The sequence below is a fragment of the Gossypium hirsutum genome, chromosome A07 (assembly GCF_007990345.1).
Source record: "Gossypium hirsutum isolate 1008001.06 chromosome A07, Gossypium_hirsutum_v2.1, whole genome shotgun sequence".
Classification (NCBI taxonomy): domain Eukaryota; kingdom Viridiplantae; phylum Streptophyta; class Magnoliopsida; order Malvales; family Malvaceae; genus Gossypium; species Gossypium hirsutum.
The window spans coordinates 32,307,454-32,322,193 of NC_053430.1; the positions used below are offsets into that span (position 1 = coordinate 32,307,454).

Below are 14,740 nucleotides of genomic sequence, written 5' to 3' on the forward strand. Positions count from 1 at the left end.
CAGGACAAGGATCCCAATACTCACTTGGCAAATTTCTTAGAGTTTTGCGACACTTTTAAAATCAATGGCATTTCTGATAACGCCATTCACCTTTGGTTGTTTCCCTTTTCATTGAGAAATAAGGCTAAACAGTGGTTGAACTCATTGCCACGAGGATCAATCACTCCTTGGGAACAAATGACCTAAAAGTTTTTATTAAAATATTTTTCGCAGGCTAAAACGGCTAAATTACGTAATGATATATCTTCTTTTGTGCAGATGGATTTAGAAACACTCTACGATGCATGGGAGAGATACAAGGACCTCTTGAGAAGATGCCCTCACCATGGGTTACCACTCTGGTTACAGGTTCAAACCTTTCATAATGGCCTGAATCCTTCGACTCGGCAGATGGTTGACGTAGCTGCTGGCGGAACCATCAATAATAAGATACCTGAAGATGCCTATGAATTTATAGAGGAGATGTCACTGAATAACTATCAGTGGCAAGTCATGAGGACAAAGCCAACAAAAACAGCCGGTGTTTATAACATCGATTCGGTCACCATGCTCTCTAATCAGGTAGAACTCTTAAATAAGAAAATTGATGGTTTCCTTAGTTCTTCACATGTTCACCCAGTAATGCAGTGCGAAGCAAGTGGAGGTGGATCAAGCAGTTCAGAATACCCACCTCCAGGCTTCCAACAACCACCCTACCAACAAGAGAAAAAGCCGAACCTTGAGGAGATGCTAACAAAATTCATCTCGGTGTCAGAAACTTATTTTCAGCATACCGAGACAGCACTTAAGAATCAACAAGCGTCGATCCAAGGGCTCGAAACTCAGATAGCACAGCTTGCAAAATTAATATCTGAACGACCACAAGGTAGCCTGCTGAGTAACACTGAATCTAACTCAATGGAGCAGCTTAATGCAATTACCATTCAAGATAAGGAAGGGTTAGTTGCACCTGAACCAAAACCGAGGCAAGAAACTGTGGTAAGTAAAGGTAAAGGTGGGTGGACCACAATGACCAAAAACAAGTAACTAAAGAGTACAAACCACGTGTACCATACCCAAATGCGACAAGGAAAGACCACTCAGACGAACAATTCGGTAAATTCCTTAAATTTTTAAAGAAATTACATATTAACTTACCATTTATTGAAGCTCTTTCGGAGATGCCAAACGCAGTCAAATTCTTAAAGGAGCTTTTAATAAATAAACAGAAGTTGGATGGGGTGTCGCATGTAGAACTAAATACGGTTTACTCAGCCATACTACAGAATAAGTTGGCCAACAAATTAAAAGATCCGGGGAGTTTTACGATTCCTTGTTTAATTGGTAGCTTAGATGTTAATAATGCTTTGGCTGATTTAGGGGCTATTATCAATGTCATGCCTTATAAAATGTTTAAACAACTACGTCTTGGGAAACCCAAACAAACTAGGATGAGTATTCAATTAGCCGATAAAATAATCAGATTTCCTAGAGGTATTATTGAAGATGTACTCGTTAAAATTGACAAATTTATATTCCAGTTGATTTCGTTGTTCTAGACATAAAGGAAGATAGTAACGTTCTTTTAATTTTAGGGAGGCCCTTTTTAGCAACTGCTAGAACAACAATTGATGGTAGCACAGGTGAACTCACACTTCGTGTGGGAGACGAAACAATCACCCTTCAAGCTCGTAATTCGAGTAACACATCAAAAATTAAAGGTGGTTGTATAAATCATACTATTAAAACTAATCATGTGGTAAAACCTTCCTGGCAGGAAATACGTTCAAAAAACACACCTGAGCCATGTTCGAGTAACGACAAAGGACCTATCTATGAAGAACGAAGGCTACAACTCGAGGAACTAGAGGAATGGTGGACATATAAACCGAGGACACACGATAAACCAAAATCACGCCATGACGAGCTCAATATCTCACCTAATCAACTTAAGGTTGGAGACAAAGTACTATTAGATGTAGCAAACCCTCGTATTGCCACTTCTGAACCTAACGGAGCAATCCCTCTTACGGTACTCAACATTTTCCCATATGGTACAGTAGAGGTAATTCATCCCAAATTCGGCACTTTTAAGGTAAACAGTACTCGTCTTAAACCTTATTTTGATAAAATTGATAACAGGGATGAAGAGTGTGAACTCCACGCACCACTATGACCATGCAACAGAAAGGTAAGTTGAGCTTAGACTATAAATAAACGCTTCTCGGGAGGCAACCCGAACACTGATGACGTTAACTTCTTTAAAATTTTAGTTTTTAACATCTAATCACTAACTGAGTCATTGATACATAGGTTTTCTAATCCATACGGCCAGGCACGCGGGCGTGCCTTAGGCCGTGCTCACACTACTGGACAAGACATAGTCGTGCAATATGGCCGTATGAAAACAAGGCAAAGTATTTTCCTTAACACGGGATGTGATAAGTTGCCACAGTTGTGCGACGTGGCCGTGGACGAGTCTGTCAAACCAACACGGGAGTGCGATACGCTCGTGTCTATAAACCGTGTTTGAAATTGAGAATTTAGCACGGGCGTACGACACGCTCGTGCTCATCAACCGTGCTCAAGACTGATAAAATACCACCGGCGTAGACATCCATACACGGGCGTGGGAGAAATGAACGAATCAGAACACAGTCGTGCGACACGGCCGTAAGTACCTACACGCCCAAGGAACACATGCGTGGGCCAAATGCCAAATGTGCCCAAATTTAAAAAATTGCAAAACACACGGAAAAAAGTTAGGGCACACGGGCGTGCCCCACGGTTGTGTGCCCCAAAATCTATATAAACCACTCATTATTCATTACCCCATTTCTAAAAATCCCTAGCCCTAGCCACTGCAACTTCACACGCTCTACCTGCCACGCCCGTGCGTTGACGACAACACCACCTTCGACGACCCAAAGCTCTTCCCTCTTACGTTTGTTCATTTTTTTCCTCTATTCTCTTCATTCTTTTACTTATTTCATGATATTTTTTTTATTTTGAGTAAATAATCATAGTTATAATGATAGAATACTTATGCTCTTTGTTAAGAAATTTGCCATGTTAGTCAATACATTTTGCTGCATTCATCCATTTTTCTTGTTTCCATAGATTTCATGCTTACCCACACCAGATTTTGTACTTATCAAAACCACATGCATTCATTCACTAGATATTTCCGTTAGCATCACTCTCATAGTCCTATTCATAGTAATGACTTAATATATCTGATTGAGTTATTTTTTTGGCATAGTTGTTCTTTAGTACATGACTTCTATGAAGTATCTCTATTAGTCGTACCATGCATATTTTTCCATGCTATTGTTAGGGAGTAATTTGTTTTTTATTTTGTCTTGCCATTGCAGGTATATTACATCAACCTCACGTGGCAAGAAGATCACCGTCCCCACTTCGAAGAAAATGAAAGGAGCAACGTCATCCTTCGGTCCAACCGCTGAGATCCGTCACCCTTTCCTCTAGTTTCCCTTGGGACCCCAAGAGGAACTATTTTAGATATTACGGGCCTGACCCCTAGGTGTAGGCTGCTGCATTAACTGGGCCACACTTGAACAAATTCAAATGGCTGATGCGGTCTGAGCCCTCCTGACAACTGACCCGTGGTGGCTCTTCTTTGAGATCATCAAGCCAACGTACCTCGAGCTCACAATGGAACTCTGCTCGACCTTCCATCTTCAAGTCGTCGTGACAAACTTCGACGATCCTGGAACGGTCTAGTTTCGCCTTGGTGGTCTAGTGCGCCAGTTGAGCGTACCGGAGTTTGGAATTGCACTAGGGCTGTACATAGAGGAGTTCATGGACGATAATGAACTCGACACCCTCCATCACCACATCCACTACTCTCCCTCAAAGTGCTGGAATGACCTGATCCCTGCTCGGCCACCTATGATCCTAGCCGCTTTAAGGCATTAGCCCTCACCCCATCCCTGTGATACCTACACGCCATCTTGTCCCATACTCTGACAGGAAGGTGAGAGAGCACTGGCATCGTCAACACTCACGACGTCTATTTCTTGTGGAGCATGAAGAACGAACACGTCTTTGACCTTGCCTATTTTATTGCCCTCACCATCCGCCATCAGACGGAGCGGCATAGGAGAAGAGTCATCTCTATCGGTCCCTATGTGACTCAATTGGCTTGGCACTTTGGGCTCCTCAAAACAGCGGCACAATCATCCTCCCTCACTCTCATCGGCCAGATGTCCCCACAGGGCATCTCGAGCATGCTACATATGAGGATGATCGAGAAACGACGTCGTACCTACCTTCTTCAGTACCTCCTCGTCCAGTCCACCGAGGAGGAGGACCCAGAGGACATTACTGATGATATCCCTTCATGTCATGAGGACCCACAGTCTCAGCCACTACCCATCCATCGTCCAGTTCATGCGGCGGCTTCATACTCTGACATCTCTGAGCGCCTTACTCAATTTGAGCAGCAGTGTTTTCAGCGCTTTGATCACATTAATGCTACTCTTCATCAGATTTGTCAGCACCTTCACATCTCATCGCTACCACCACCTCGCGAACTATCTGGCGATGACGATGTTTAAAGACTTTTCATTTTTTATTTTTATTTCCACTTTTATCTTCATTTATCTTCTTTAAGTACTTTTTATTTTATTTTCCTTTAATATTATTTTAATTTTAGGTTCTATATTTTTTATTGAATAATTTATAGTTTCGACTATTTCATTTCGAGTAATTATGCTTCCTTGTATTTCCTAAAGAGTTCTTGATTTTATCACAGTTATAAAGAGCTCCAAAGCTCATCATCACTTAGGAACTAAAAACTCCACTGGAAAAGGTTCTCCACAACTGCGATGTCCTGCTCGACCATGACCAGAGCGACTACCAGATATAATATTCTTTTGGTGCAGGACTTAGGAATTAATGAACCTCTACCACCACTGGAGTATCCTCCTCCAATCTTATCATTGCCTTGGCTGATTATTCTCCATAACTCCAATTCAAAGAGTCCATTCATCATTCAGGAAGTTTCACTTCTCTCCCTATCTTATGATCTTATATCTATATCGTCATGAATCTAACTTTGTACATTGAGGACAATGTACATCTTAAGTGTAGGGGGTCTTTCATATCATCATTAGAAATCCCTGAATTTTATCTTATTATCACGTGAATCACTCACATCACTATTAGAATGAATTTTAATTAATTTATGATTTTTATTGATATGTCTTGAATTAAAACATAGGCAATTATGCATTGATTGTTTAAACTTTAAGACATTAGGGAATCAAGCATGATGAGTTGATTTTTGAAGAATTAAAAACTTTTAGGTTGTTTCCCTAAGTTTAGGTATTATCTTGAGTTGAAATTCACAAGTTTAAACATCAAAAAACCATAATTTTTGTGAGATCTTGAGCCTTTAGAGCATATTTTATTCCTTTCATGCTCACTTTCATTATGAGTGCGTCAGTTTTGATTTGTTATTCTAGAACTTGCTTGATTATGCATGTCAAGACCACACCATTTGATTTGATATGTCGAGATGATAAAGACACTTAGGTTTAACCCACTCACTCCACAATAGCCTACCTTCATAATTAACCCTTAGTGAACCCCCTTGAGCTTAACAAGCCATTAATTGATGTACCCTCAATATTAACCCGTAACCCATTATTGTTGAAATCCACTAATTTGATCTATATTTTTGTCGAGGTTTGATTTGAATTAATTGCTTAGCTATGTTTTATTCTTCGTTGCAATAATTAAGTTCTGCTTTATTTGACTGGTTCTAAAAAAAAACAATACTTACATACATATTAGTAGTAATTCGTCGTTTTTGAGCTTAAGTGTTAATTCCATATTCTAAGAAGAAGCTCACTAGTATTCAACTGATAATTAGTTATTTTTCTAGTTAGGTGATTTTTTTTTCAATTCAATCTCGATTCTAACCTTTTCTTTCAGCTTGTGACCATACCCCCTAACCAAAGCCAAGTTACAACCCTCTAAAGACCTTTTCGATTGATGTATCATCTTAATATATAGTGGTGGAGATTTGATTTTCATGCAAGCCTATGGTAATAACTTTTCATATTGACTAATGAGTGTTTTATTTGATGTCCTTAAACACCTCGAGTGATTTGAGTGAATTTTTAGTGAGGATGTTAAACTCTGTGATATTTTGATCAAATGTGATTACTTAGATGAGGGGGACACCTTTGTTTTCATGATAAAATGCTCAACTTGGAATGTTTGAAACTTTGATGTACTTTTAGTTGAATTTTCAATATATGAGTACTTATGGATTATTTTGAGATATTATTGACAAGGATTATAAATTGAGAAGAATTTATTTTGATTGTGAGTTAAGGATTTTGCTTGAGGACAAGCAAACGCTTAAGTGTGGGGGTATTTGATAAACTGTAATTTATATATATTTTTATCCCATTCTTAGCACATTTATGGATGGTTTCTCCTTATATTTGGTGAATTCGATGCTCCTAATTCTTTAATTTCATGTTTTATACTTAGGTGAGCATAAGAGAGTAAAAAGAGCGAGAAATGGGCCAAAAATAGAGAAAATGGGCCCATATGGGAAATCAACATGGCTTGGACTTCCTCACACGGGTAAGCCACACGGCCGTGTCCATTTGGCAGGATCGAAGCACGACTTACACGGGTAAACTACGCGCCTGTGCCTATTTATCAGCCTTGACCACGGGCTAGAGTAATCGCAGACAAGTGTGCCATACGGGCGTGTCCTTGTCGAGCCCAAGTATAGTCCTATTCGGAAAAGGCCACTTTTGAGGGCTCTTAGGCATTCTAAAGCCTATTTAAACACCTGAAGAGGCACTTAGAACAGACACAAGGAGTAGGAAGCAAGGAATTACTAGAAGAAAGCCGATTGATCCATCTCAAAAGCCGGATTAGTCATCAAGACTGAAGATCTCCCTTCAATTTCCATTCAGGAGATTTTGGTTTTGTTTATGTTTTATATTCATTATTCTTCTGAGATGTTTTCTTTTATAATTATGAACTAAACACCTTAAATACCTAAGAGGAATGAAACCTAAGACGGATCCTGTTATTATTATCTGAATTGTATGATAAATATTTGACTTGTTCTTAATTATTTGTTCTTAATTCTTGTCTTAATATTCCAAGATATTGATTCAAGTTAATGCGCTTATTCAGAGGAGCAAAATTCCCTGTCTAAGAGTAAATTTGTCATAATTAAGTGGAGTTGATTGCACGCCTAGAGATAGGGTGACAAGATTTTGCCGGATTAGGTGAAACTAATAAGGGGATCTATAGATCGAGTTAATGCAACACTAGGGCGTTAATTAGAAAGAGATTTCAATTAATCAACCTAGGGTTAGACGTTATTGTCTCGAGAAAGATAATAATATAACTTAGGGATTTCTACGGATCAAGTCAAATGAATAAATTGTCTGATTCAGAGTCAAATAACAAGTGAAGTCTAGGTGGATTTTTCCCTAGGTATTGTCTTAATCAATCGAGTTTTCCCAAAAGATTTTCCCCAATTTTCTCTTTGTGCACTCTTAGTTTAGTTAATTAGTTTAGATAAACAAATCCTTTAATTTTTAGGCTAGATAATAATAATAAAAAGTAATTACTAGTACTCTTGGTTCCTTTGGGTTTGACAATCTGTTCTTGCTAAAGCTATACTACTGTTCGATAGGTACACTTGCCTTCATCATGATAATAGTTAGTTTCAAGAACAATTAATTATAAATTTTTTAAAACCTGTCGCAAACATCACGAATCAATATGATTTCCTATGAGTTTTACACTTCAGTGCCTTGGTGTGGTGTATTTATTGCTTGAATGAGCAATCTAGTGTAGTGTGGTTTCTCGTGTATATGAATCTGTTCATTAGAGTTCATCAGGCTAAATGGTTAACGAAAAGTGAAAAATGCTAATGCTAATGATATGATATGAGTTTGACACCTAAATGGTTAAATTTTGATTTCATTATGAGAATGGTATTGAAATGTTGACTTTATGTGAATCAGATTGCTATATGTTTAAGTTACCATATTAAGTGATTATATGTTAAACTCTCCTTAGTGATACGTGATTTGCTATGTTTAGGCAAACTTGTCAAGGTAAATAGCTTATTATGTTCAATTGAAAAATGAGGTAAGTTTTCGTTTAATGCGTATGAACTTACTAAGCATCATATATACTTACCTTGTGTTTTTTTCCTTTCCCTTGTAGATCACTTTGCAGAACACGTCAAGTCGGATTAATTGGAAGATCATGCTATCCTATCACCAAATCGGTAGTTTTTTAGTCATTTTGAACCTAAATTTGTGGCATGTATATATAGGATGTCTTAATCTAGTTCTAATGCATATAAGTGTTTTGGTATATGTATAAAAAGTATAAATGTCATGTTGAGTTTTGATAACTTGTGATGATCTTGGCATATGATTTCTTGGATGAGTTTATAGCATGAAATTGGCTACATGCATGACTTTGAAATGTTTGGTAATTGGTGGAAATAGATATGCTTGAATAGCATGTTTGAGGTATGCATGATGAAATGTTAATAGTATGAAAGTGATCATGATTGAGAAGTGTTGAGATTGAAATTCAAAGATAAGTCCTGATAGCTTGATAATTAAATGAATGAGTTAAGATGTATTTGAACATATGTACTTTGGAATATGTTGTATTATGTGGTCTAGTTTTCATTGATGATAAGTTATGTTAATGTTTAATAGCTTAAATGACTGTATATTATATAGGTGTTGAAATGAGAATTGTTTGGTATGTTTTGGTGGGATTATATATGTACTTTTACCTGAATTTGGCAAGCCAATCGGTTATTGAATAGGTTGTTTGAAATTTTTTGAAACGAGTACTATTTGGTTCATTTTTTTACCAAAATAGTATGTCATGTTGTGACGTCAAGCAATAGTCGTTGCAACGAGCTCTAGACACTTGGCCACGGTGCAATAAGGAACCTCGTCAGCGGGATAAGGCTAAAACAATATGTTATGTCATGATGAGGACCCCTTCACATCAGGACATTAATATGAAGTTTTTTTAATTGTTGTAAATTGGTCATTGTTTGATCTCGGGTTAACTTAAGAGCATTCGTAGGCTCGTATAAGACCGAAGAAAGATTGTATAACATATCTATTTCCTATTTGCATGCATCATGTTTTAGATTTAACGTTAAATGATTATATTTTCTTCGATATTGACAGTAGCATCCTTTAGCTCGGACCTGACGATCGGGTTGAGCGAGGGGTGGTATAGGTCGTCGCAACAAAACCAAGTCCTTACACCATGCCTCGACATTGAGCAATGGTTGTTGCGACGAGGTTAAGTTAGTATGTGACATAGTGGTGAGGAACCCCTAAAGTCGCGACGTCAAGTCCAAACTTTGAAAATATTACAAATTGGTCCTAAATGGACCTCGGGTTAGCTATAGAGCTTTCGTAAGCTCTTATAAGACCCGAAAATGAATATGAATCATTTTATATACATGTTTTATTTATATTTTAATGTTTAATTCTGAAAATCAAACTATATTTTTATCGTAGTTGCTCTAGCAAAGAATGTGGCACCTTGTAGCTCGGACTCGGCGATCTGGTCGGGTATGGGGTGTTACATTTTATGGTATTAGAGCTATATGTTTAGCCAATTCTCAGACTAAATTGAGCTCAGAATTGAGTATAGAGGTACATGCCAAAGTCAAGTCGAGATTTGGATGCTGATTATAAATTTCTTCTGTTTTAGTGGTCACTCCGCTGAGAGTGAGAATAGGATTAAGGTCGAGGCATCTGGCGTTAATCTGTCCAGTGGTTGAAAAAATAGAGTTACTAGGCCTTGACAAGAAGTTCGAGGAGATAAAAATTTGCTCTGCATTATAGCGAAAGCTTTTCAGAAAGTGGCAAGAACTACTTCATAAGTTGTACCAATGCATGCAGTTCAGCGAGCTCTGATAAAAGAATTACAGAAGTAAGGTGTCACCAAATTTAAAGGATTGAAAGGAGTTGATCCATTGATAATTGAAGCCTAGCTTAATTTGATTGATTGAGTACTACAACAACTAGAGTGTTTGTAACACCCCTTACCTGTATCCGATGCCGGGACAGGATTGGAGGTGTTACCGGAATTAAACATAAACATTCACATTCATACCAAACTGGGTAATAAAAATGCGTCCAATTGAAACTATTCATACATATGCATATCGTCCCTTATACGAGTGTACGAGGCCCAAAACATACATTAGGAGTGGTTTGGGACTAAACTGAGGAATTTCGAAGCTTTTACAACACTTAAAAAATTTTCCTATTTTGGAGGGTCACACGCCCGTGTCCTCAGCCCATGTAACTTTCTGTTTATGACGTCATCAACAAAATAAGGTCACACGGCCAAGTCACACGCCCGTGTGCTAGGTCGTGTGGCGAATTTAATTTTTGTGAATTTTCATAAATAAGGTACAAACTTTACACGGCCAGGGCACATGCCCATGTCCTAAGGTTGTGTCTCTCACACAGCAGAGACACACGGTCTTGTCTCGTGCCCAGGTACTTACTACTGGTATTTTTTTTCTCAAAACTAAGGTGCAGGGGGCACACGGCCGGATCACAAGCCCATGGGGGCAGACCGTTTGTCACATACGACCTAGATACATGTCCGTGTGTCTACCCGTGTGGACAACTTTGAGGCTATTTTTTAAGCCAATTGCCACCATTTTTTTCTTTAACACATACATAATTTCAAAGGCATTTAACATGGCATAATTAAGTGCTTAAACATCATTAATTAAGTCATGTTTATGGCAACACCATATCAACTTATACATGCTCATGTTACCATACCTTGTTAAGCCAAGTTTACCAAATCACATGCAATATGCAACATCAGTTTACTCCATTTTACACATTCATATCTTAGCTGTCCTCATGCCATTTACTCACGATTCCATCATAAACATCCATAATCACATTCACAATTCAATCATGCCAAACCATTTTAACCACAACATGTATGACCTTAGCAGATGCAAGGAAAAATGAAACGGGGACTTCAAAAATGAATGTCACACATGGGTAAAATTTCAAACATGAACCCTACTTCAAAATATGGCTAGAAATAAGTAAATCGGGTTACGAGGACTTCAAAAATGTAAAGAACATTAAACGGGGCTAAGATTGACTTACAATTAAGCTTGGAAAGTGAAGAAACCCTAGCTATGGTTCCTTAGAATTTTTGGCACAAGAGGTTGAAGATGGACATGATTTTTTCTTCATTTTTCCCTTTTAATTTTTTTATTAACCAAATGACAAAAATACCCTTTTTGCTAAACTTTCAAATTTTACCCATTCATGCCCATTTTTGTCCATAAAAATAGAAATTGGTTAAATTGCTATTTAAAGACCTCTACTTAATAATCCATAGCTATTTCATGCTTAAAGCTTCTAGAATCACATATTTTGCAACTTTTACAATTTAGTCCCACATGTCAAGTTGGACACTTTATCAATAAAATTTCTTCATGAAATTTTCACACAATTATGAAAATATATCATAGACATCAACACATTCATAAAATAATTATTTCTACTTTGGATTTGTGGGCTTGAAACTACTATTCCTACTAGGACCAAAATCGGGATGTTACAGCTCTCTCCTCTTAGGGATTTTTGTCCCCGAAAGTCTTATTGGTAAAAAAGTTTGGATGTTATTTTCTCATGGTTTCCTCGGGCTCCCATGTAGCTTCTTCAACCCCATGTATTGGTCATAATACTTTCACAAGAGTTATACTTTTATTCCTCAACTGTTTGACTTCCCGAGCCAAAATCTTAACCGGCTCTTCGCCATAAGTTATATTCAATCGAATCTCAACCTCTGTCAGTGAAATCACATGTGAAGGGTCTGATCAATATCGTTGCAATATAGACACATGGAACACATCGTGAATCCTTTCCAGTTTAGATGACAAAGCCGACCGATATGCTACTGTCCCTATTCTTTCGATAATCTCATAAGCCGACTCAACTTTCCCTTTCGACCAAATCTGAGAACTTTCTTCCACGGTGACACTTTCAAGAATATCTTATCACCGACCTAAAACTCAATCTCTTTCCGTTGCAAATCTGCGTAGGATTTCTGTCTATCCGAAGTAGTTTTCAAGCAATCACAAATTACCTTTACTCTTTCTTCAGTTTCTATGACTAAATCGATCCCGTGAATTTGATTGTCTCTGAGTTCAGTCCAATACAACGGTGTTCGACACTTACGACCGTACAATGCCTCATAAGGTGCCATTTTCAAACTCGACTGAAAAATGTTGTTGTAGGCAAATTCTACCAAAGGTAGATATTTTTCCCAACTACCCTCGAATTAAAGAATACAACATGGGAGCATATCTTCAAGAATCTGAATTACTCGTTCAAACTAATCATCAGTTTGCAGGTGAAAAGTGGTATTAAAGTTCAACTTTGTACCTAAAGCTTCTGATAAACCGTAATTTATACATGTTTTTATCCCATGCTTAGCACATTTATTGTTGGTTTCTCCTTAGATTTGGTGAATTCGATGCTCCTAATTCTTTAATTTCATGTTTTATACTTAGGTGAGCATAGGAGAGTAAAAACAGCGAGAAACGGGTCGAAAACAGAGAAAATGGACCCACATGGGAAATCAACACGACCTGGACTTCCTCACACGGGCGTGTCACACGGTCATGTCCCTTTGGCAGGATCGAAGCATGACTTACACGGGTAGACTACACGCCCGTGCCTATTCAACAGCCTTGACCACGAGCTGGAGTAATCACACACAGACGTGTTACACGGGCATGTCCCTGCCGAGCCCAAGTATAACCCTATTCAAAAAAGGCCAATTTTAAGGGATCTTTGGCATTCTAAAGCCGATTCAAACACCTAATGAGGCACTTAGTAGGGGGACACAGAGTAGGAGGCAAGGAATTACTCAAAGGAAGCCAATTGATCCATCTCAGAAGAAGGATTCATTATCAAGACTGAAGATCTCCCTTCAATTTCCATTCAGGGGTTTTGGGTTTTCTTTATGTTTTGTATTCATTATTCTTCCGAGATGTTTTCTTCTATAATTATGAACTAAACCCCCTAAATACCTAAGGGGAATGAAACCTAAGATGGATCTTGTTATTATTATCTGAATTGTATGATAAATATTTGACTTGTTCTTAATTATGTGTTCTTAATTCTTGTTTTAATATTCCAGGATATTGATTCGAGTTAATGCTCTTATTTAGAGGAGGAATAGACACTGTCTGAGAGTAAATTTGTCATAATTAAGTGGAGTTGATTGCACGCCTAGAGATATGGTGATAAGATTTTGCCAGATTAGGGTGAAACCTAATAAGGGGATCCAAAGATTGAGTTAATGTAACACTAGTGTTAATTAAAAAGAGATTTCAATTAATCAACCTAGGGTTAGACATTATTCGTCTCGAGAGAGATAATAATATAACTTAGGGATTTCTACGGATTAAGTCAAATGAATAAATCGTCTGATTCAGAGTCAAATAACAAGTGAAGTCTAGGTGGATTTTTCCCTGGGTATTGTCTTAATCAATCGAATTTTCCCAAAAGCTTTTCCCCAATTTCTCTTTGTGCACTCTTAGTTTAGTTAATTAATTTAGATAAACAAATCCCTTAATTTTTAGGCTAGATAATAAAAAAAGTAATTACTAGTACTCTTGGTTCTTTTGGGTTCACAATCTGGCCTTGCTAAAGCTATACTACTGTTCGATGGTACACTTGCCTTCATCGTGATAATAGTTAGTTTCAAGAATGCTTACTTATAAATTTTTAAAACCTGTCGCGAATATCAGCTTCTTACAACTTTTTCCAAAATGGCGAAGTGAATCTCGGATCTCTATCCAATATAATTGATATAGGCACTCCATGCAATCTAACAATTTCACCAATGTACAATTCAACTAACTTATCAAGTGAGTAATCGGTACATACCAGAATAAAATGAGCCGGCTTCGTTAGCCTATCAACCACAACCCAAATGGCATATTTCTTTTTCGATGTCAAGGGCAAACCCGTCACAAAGTCTATAGTGATTCTATCCCATTTCCACTCGGGAACCATCACAGGCTGAAGTAAACCTGAATGTACTTGGTGTTCAACTTTTACTTGCTGAAAATTCAGACATCTCGAAACAAACTCAAAAATATCTCTTTTCATACCCGGCCACCAATACAATTTCTTCAAATCATTATACATTTTTGTACTACCGGGTGAACTGACAAATAACCACTATGTGCCTCATGCAAAATCTTCCAAATCAAATCAGTATCTTTGGGAACACAAATCCTATCTCGGAACATCAAACACTCATTGGAACCAATCCAAAAATCTATTCAATACCCGATTCACACTGAACTCTTTTAGCTTGTAAATCACTGTCACATTTCTGAACTTCACAAATCTGCTGTAGAAACATCGGTCTAGCTCTCAACTCAGCTAGAATCGAACTATCATTGGATAAGGTCAACTGAGTATTCATGGCTCTCAAAGCAAACAATGACTTCCTACTCAAAGCATCAGTGACCACATTCGCCTTTCCCAAATGGTAGTCAATCACTAAGTCGTAATCTTTTAACAATTTCAACCATCTCTTTTGCCGTAAATTCAAATCCTCTTGATTCATTAAGTACTTTAAACTTTTATGATCCGTATTCACATGACATTTCTCACCATACAAATGATGTCTTCAA

At 37.7% G+C, this 14,740-nt stretch overlaps 1 non-coding gene across 1 annotated transcript; it reads right to left on the reverse strand.

Moving 5' to 3' along the window:
- Positions 1-225: 225 nt before the first annotated feature.
- LOC121204142 (small nucleolar RNA R71) lies at positions 226-332 on the reverse strand. The gene has a single exon (XR_005899070.1). It is a non-coding gene; the product is annotated as a small nucleolar RNA R71 (small nucleolar RNA).
- Between the last annotated feature and the right edge of the window lie 14,408 nt (positions 333-14,740).